At 54.4% G+C, this 6,000-nt stretch overlaps 1 protein-coding gene across 1 annotated transcript in view; it reads right to left on the minus strand.

Moving 5' to 3' along the window:
• NR4A3 (nuclear receptor subfamily 4 group A member 3) overlaps positions 1 to 5,648 on the minus strand; it is a 43,884-nt gene extending 38,236 nt beyond the window's left edge. The window contains exons 1-2 of the mRNA XM_010374126.2: positions 5,096 to 5,648; positions 1,686 to 1,859 (exon numbers count right to left, since the gene is read on the minus strand). The gene's annotated coding sequence lies outside the window, so the exon portion shown is untranslated. The remainder of the gene's footprint in view (positions 1 to 1,685; positions 1,860 to 5,095) is intronic.
• Between the last annotated feature and the right edge of the window lie 352 nt (positions 5,649 to 6,000).

Consider the following 6,000-nt stretch of genomic DNA (forward strand, 5'->3'; position numbering starts at 1 on the left):
CATTTTATGAGTGCCAATTGAGGCTGCCCACACACGTTGTGGTTGCTTTCTCCCACCCCCTCCCCAATCCTCCAATAGGGCTAGCAGCCTGCACAAACTGGACCCCTGTTGATAACTTCAGTCAGCTAGGTGGGGACATAGGCCCAGGAAATGGACTCGGGGGAGTTTATACCATCTGCAAAGAAAAAGATCAGCAGCTGCAACAAAACACCCACCCATATTTATATATATATACACACATATATCCCAATTCTAACTAATAAAACAAATCAGTGGCTGTTTTGTGATAAGTTTATAACTATTATAATAGGCAAGTTAGTATAGGTATTTCCTTATGACACTAGAATTAGTACCCCTGATAAAGAAAAAAGCAGTTTCTGAATAGACTTGATTTCTCTGCCAGTTTGACTATGTTGCCCCCAAAGTGGCTGGTATCCAGGGTGCTTACTATTGTTCAGAGAGACTGAACTGAGTGAGAAGGCTCTGAGAATTATTAGATGTTGTGGATGATTTATCTAATTATTTTCCTTTCTTTATGGCTAAATATAAATGGTAAAAAAAAAAAAAAAAAAAAAAAAAAACGGCGGTTTCTGGTGGTTGGTTTTTCTGAGCCAAAGGAAAACCAGGTGCTTAACGCCTCTTTGGAGTCTATGGTGTAAAAGGTGTGACTAATAGAGAAGTGAATACTTCACATTTCCTTTGACATCTTTCTCTTACCCACATTTCCAAATCTGATTGAGTCATGCATGTATGGGATGAAATCTTGACTTGAAAAAAGGTGATGAGGGCCTGTTGGAAGAAGCAGTGATGAGGAGAGGCCAGTTCAAGCTTTTCTTTAACAAGCAGGGCCTTAAAAATACACTCACTAGTTTGAAGTCCAGTTACTTATCTTGCTGTCCAGTTGCTGGGATGAAATGAAAGGCTAATCATTTAAAAGAAAGAACACTGCCTGATCTTTCATCTATTCTCCTTCTCCCTTCAGCACCTCTAGGATTTCTCCCTTAGTCTTTTCTGTCATTCTTTCCGGCCAGTCCCTTCCTATTGCTCTTATTTGTGTCTTTCTGAGGTTTCTCTCTAGAAGATGAGCTTGCTGGGATTGTATTCTATTTATCTGCATTATCTATTGTGCCCACACAGGCTTGGCACCTAGTATTCCTTTAACAAATTTGTAAAGAGGTGGTACAAACCAAACGTGCAATCTGTTCTTTCGCCAAACTCAAATTTACTCTTTGGTTTTCAGCTCAAATGCTTTTCTCTTTCCCTCCCAGCTTCAGTCATCCAAACTTCTGCACCCAAATGATTTGGGTTTTATATAAATGAAAATGCTCAGTATTGCTCTAAGTGATTCCATAACTCTTACATGTGTACACTGGCTATAAAAGAAGAGCAAAAATGAAATAAAAATGTGTAAAATACCCTAATCTATTGGTGTATTTGTATTTCTCTTAGGAAAATTAATTTTGAGCAATGCAAGCTTCATTTAATTTGGCTGCTCCACTCAGTAGCAACAGGGTGTGGTATACAGAGGAGCTTCCCGTGAGGAAGCCACCTGTGTTGTGAAATTCGCGGCCAGCAGTCACTGTCCTGGCACTGGGCAGGTCGACCACGCTGCCCGCCGAGTGTGTGGTTCCCCCACCCACTTCCCTCGGCCAGGGAGGAGAAAAGGGTCGTGCCTTCGGACCTACCTGGAGGGTATCTTGCGCGCTGAATGGTGGGGCTGGGGGTCTCTCCAGCGGAGGCTGAGAGTGTAGGAGCAGCGGACGTCCGGTGAGGTGAAGCGCCGGCAGTGCTACCCGGCACCGCTGAGGGTCCAGGCTCAGGGCCCGGGCTTGCCGGGCTGCGCTCTTCCGCAGTGGGCTCTACAGGCACGGGGAGAGAGGACATAGGTCACAGTGAGACCAGGATGGGTCACTACGACCCGGGCTGGGCGCATTGGGGACTGGGGGAATTGGTTGGCAACCTCTAGAAATGCTACATTAATTACAAAGAATTATCATAAAATTAAGGGTGATTAATGGTACAGGAGTCCCCCTGGGCAAAAAGCATCACACAGCCTTGGGGAAGCCGAGGAAAGGTTGTACGAACCCACCGCGCCTACCACTATTTTGTGGCACTGGAACCGAGGCTAAAAAACGTGCAGCCTGTTATCGCCCAGAAATTGATCTCTCTGCCCCCACAATTGATTCCGAGCTTGCGAAGTCAGGAAAACCGAAGAAAGCAGAACACTTGAAGAATGAGCTCCGCCGGAATACGGGGGTCAGTGAGTGTTCACCAGCGGAAAAAAGCCATTTTCCAACTCCGCCCGCCCCCATCCCTCAAATACAAATTTTACACGTTGCATAGGAAATGCACAAGGTCCGGAACGAATGCATGAATGCCCCAAGGAATTAAGAAAGTCTGCGCTTTTCATTCTAAATGCTAATGGAGCTTCGCTTCTATTAGCCGCGAGTTTCAAGGGCCAGGGGTCAAGCAAACAAAAGGGCACAGCGAAGAGAAGCCTGGCGCTGGAAGCAAGGGGACGAAGCGGATGGCGTTCGCGGCTGATGGGGCGGGCGAAGGCAGGTCCCCTGTACCCAGAGGGCGGTGTCTTCGAGGGTGGGCCGCTTGGAGACTCCCGGACACCCAGCGGCCTAGAGGGGGCACATTCCTGAGGGCGCCCACCGCGGCTCCGGGACCAGCGTCTCAGCGCACAGCCTCAGCGAAACTTTGTAGCTGAAAGCGCAGCTCAGCAGGCCTCAGGGAAGGAACTGGGTGCCCCAAACTCCGGCCTATAGCGCCCCCTTTGCCCGGGGTGGGCGCAGCTCGAAGAGTGGGAACATGTATCGAAAAACCCCCAAATCAAACCAAGCCAAAAACCTCTGAGGTGCGCGGGGCCGTGAGGGTCGTCTCCTGGCGCCCCTGGGCCCGGGGCTTGCCTGCAGGAAGAGAGAAAGGGACTCGGAGCCCCCAGGCCCAGGAAACCCTCGATGGCCAGGAAATGGGGGATTACCTTGCCACCCCCAGCCCCAGCCAGAGCTGCTCCGACGGAAAGCTTGCGCTCGCTGTAGAGCGGGTAGAAGCGGATCTTCCCACGGCTGTAGCGTGTGCTTCCCGTCTCCCCGCATCTTCAATGGGGGTCTCTAGCAATCCCCCACCAGCCCCTTCAGTGGGTGCCCGCAATCCCGTCCTGTATTCCCCGAGGGCCTTTCAAGCAGAGTCGTTCTCTGAGGGGAGGCCTCTGAACTCGGGTGGGCGGGGACCGCCTCTCCCCAACGAAGGAGTTCCCCTCGAGCGCCCAGCGTTCGCGGGAGGGACCCACACTACCTTTCCTCCAGCCCAGCCCAGCGCCCCGCCGCTCTCTCCGCCCCACAAACGACCGGTTACCTAGGCAAAGCCTCAGCGCCTGGAAACACGTTCCGCCGCTCCGGCTTGCGGCCGCCGGGGCCAGGAGCACAGAGCCTTGGGGTTGTAAATTAGTAAGAAATAACTACCTCTGTCAAAGCCCCTTTCTTTCTCGTGGGCAGACGAAAGGAACACCCCCATGTTCCCCTCCCCGTGGTGAAGTGTGTGGAGAAAACCGTGAAACGCACCATTGTGACCCGGGCTCCTCTGCGGAGTTTCCAACCCTGGGGAGCGGGGGCGGAGGTTGGGCGGGGGCAAGAGCAGCGAAGGAGAGACTGACAGAAAGGGAAAGACTGAGATTCTCAGAAAGACCGAGGGAGACGAGACAAACCGCGGGGAAGAATTTCTGTGAGCGCACGGTCCCAGGGAACGGGGTGGGTGGGTGCCGAGCGTGGGGGCGGAGCGGGAGTGGAGGTTGCTGTGGCCTAAGGAGCCTTTGATAATAACTCTGCCAGCATCTGGTTCAGCGAAAATAACTCGAATAAAGTAACTTCATTCATTGTGCCCATTAGCCACGTTGGGCAGCTTTTACTTTCCCCAGCTTGGTTCTATAAAATATTTCGCCGTTGTGGGAAAAGGAGATCCGGCATTGGACTCGTGATGGAATGACTGACGGCTCCCTGTACTTCTCTCCCGGCACCGCAAGGCCCTGGGATCACAGCCCGACATTTCTGATTACTAACTCCTCGCAGCTCTTCGCTCTGGAGAATCCGGACGCATAAATAAATAAAAGGCAATCTCCAAGAACGTTTTTGGAAATCAAGGGACAAATGCGTTCTTCCTCGCCTCTGCTCCGAGGCTTCCAACAGGTTGGATAGGTGCCTTTGGAAGTCAGTCTCCGCAGACTGCGCTCGCATGACCGCTTTCGTCTCACCACCGAGAACTTTCCTTTCTACTAAGAGTAAAACACTCGGAGCAACTTCTCCGAAAGCGCGAGTTCTGTCAGTGAAAAAGTAAAGCATGCCTTTCCCACACCGAACCAAGGTCCAGAGGAGAGGGACACCGTCCCCACACGTGTCAGCGCGCGGGAGTCGCCAATTACACCCGATTTACCTCCTAAGGGAAAAGTGTAAACCGGCATGTCAGAGACGCCAGGCAGACGTGCCTAGTGGAACCCCAGGCTCATTTCAATACAATAAGCCACATTCCTACAATTACGCCCTCTTTCCTGAGGTCCTCCGAGTGCCTCTGCAAACTCCGGCCGCGGCTGCCTAGGCCCTTCCCTCCCAAGCTTCCTTCCAGAGAACCAGCTCGGTGCCACCATTAGGAACATTTTCTTGGACCCACCAGAGCTCCTATTTTCAATCCTACTTAAAAGGCAGGAAAATTACTGCCGTTCATCACCGGAGCTGCAACTCCCTGCCGCCGCCGCCGCCGAGAGCATCATTACCATGACAACTAGAGCCGAAATACCCTGAATTACATCGCTGGAGCCGCTATAGCACAAATCCCGGTCCTCCTCTTTGTTAGAGGCTTTTCGCCTCTTCGAGTGGGGGAGGAATCCCACGAGCTCCAGAGACCCCCGCGGGCCCACTACAGGGGAAAAGTTTCAGATCAGAACCTACGGGCCGCTGGGCTAGCAAAGCCGGAGCCGGGCGGCAAGGTCAGGGAGGGAACCCCACACTCAAAGTTGTCAATTTCAGGAGCGACGCTTCCCAACAAGCCAACTTTTTTAGCCAAGTCCCCTTATTAACTGGGCGAATCTCATACGTACTTGAGTGCTGTGGCGGTTCCGTCTTTAGAGCGAGTTTCTAGAGAGCTGTCCCGAAATCTGCACTGGGGGGGAGTCACAGCTGCTGTCCCGGAAGGGCTGCGGTGTACAAGCCCAGCGGCTCCCGGAGGCGGTGAGCGGCTGGTAGGGGATGCTGCGATCCCGACTCATGGGAGAGCACAGCCGAGAGGTTCCGCGGGCGTCCTGGCTCGAGCTGTGACCAAGGGGGAGGATGCCGCCGCTGTTGCCACCTCCACGGCCACTGCCGGCACCGTCAGCGTTGCAAAGTGAGCCCGGGAGGGTCGTCCGGCTGCGACGCCGCGCTGCACCAGCAAGGGCTCAGGTCAAGAGGGGTGTGAGCGCGCGGGAGAGCGAAGTGTGTGTGCGGAGCGTGTGTGCGCGCTTGTGTCTGTGTGTGCGAGTGAGGGAGCGGGTGTGAGCGCGTCTGTGTATGGGGAGCGGAGGAGGAGCAGGAGCTGGAGGGGTGGGGGGCGGGAGGCAGGAGACTCCGCTCTCCCGGCTGCGCGTTCGCTCGCTCTCTCGGCACGTCATTTATGCCACAGGAGCCCTAGCGGCCTCTCCATAGAGTGCCTGGAATGCGAGACGTCAATGTGACGCCATGGGACGCTACGTCACCCTCCTCCTCCCTCCCCTGGCCCAGCCGGTTCCGCGTGTGCGAGGGAGGGTGTGTGTGTTCGTGTGCGCGCGCGCGCGTTTCTCGGCCAGTCGCACGGCCGCACAATGGAAACTCCGCCGCACGGCCGACCGGGGGCTTCTCGGACCCGCGGTGCCAGCCCTTTTGCAGCGGAACCGCTGGCCAAGGGCTTGCGTCTGCGGGAGGGTGCAGCGGCCTGCCCACGGGTCAGGCGGGACAGCCCAGCTGTCAGGCTCGGGTGGAGTAGAGTTGG

Source organism: Rhinopithecus roxellana, chromosome 16 (genome assembly GCF_007565055.1).
Source record: "Rhinopithecus roxellana isolate Shanxi Qingling chromosome 16, ASM756505v1, whole genome shotgun sequence".
Lineage (NCBI taxonomy): Eukaryota > Metazoa > Chordata > Mammalia > Primates > Cercopithecidae > Rhinopithecus > Rhinopithecus roxellana.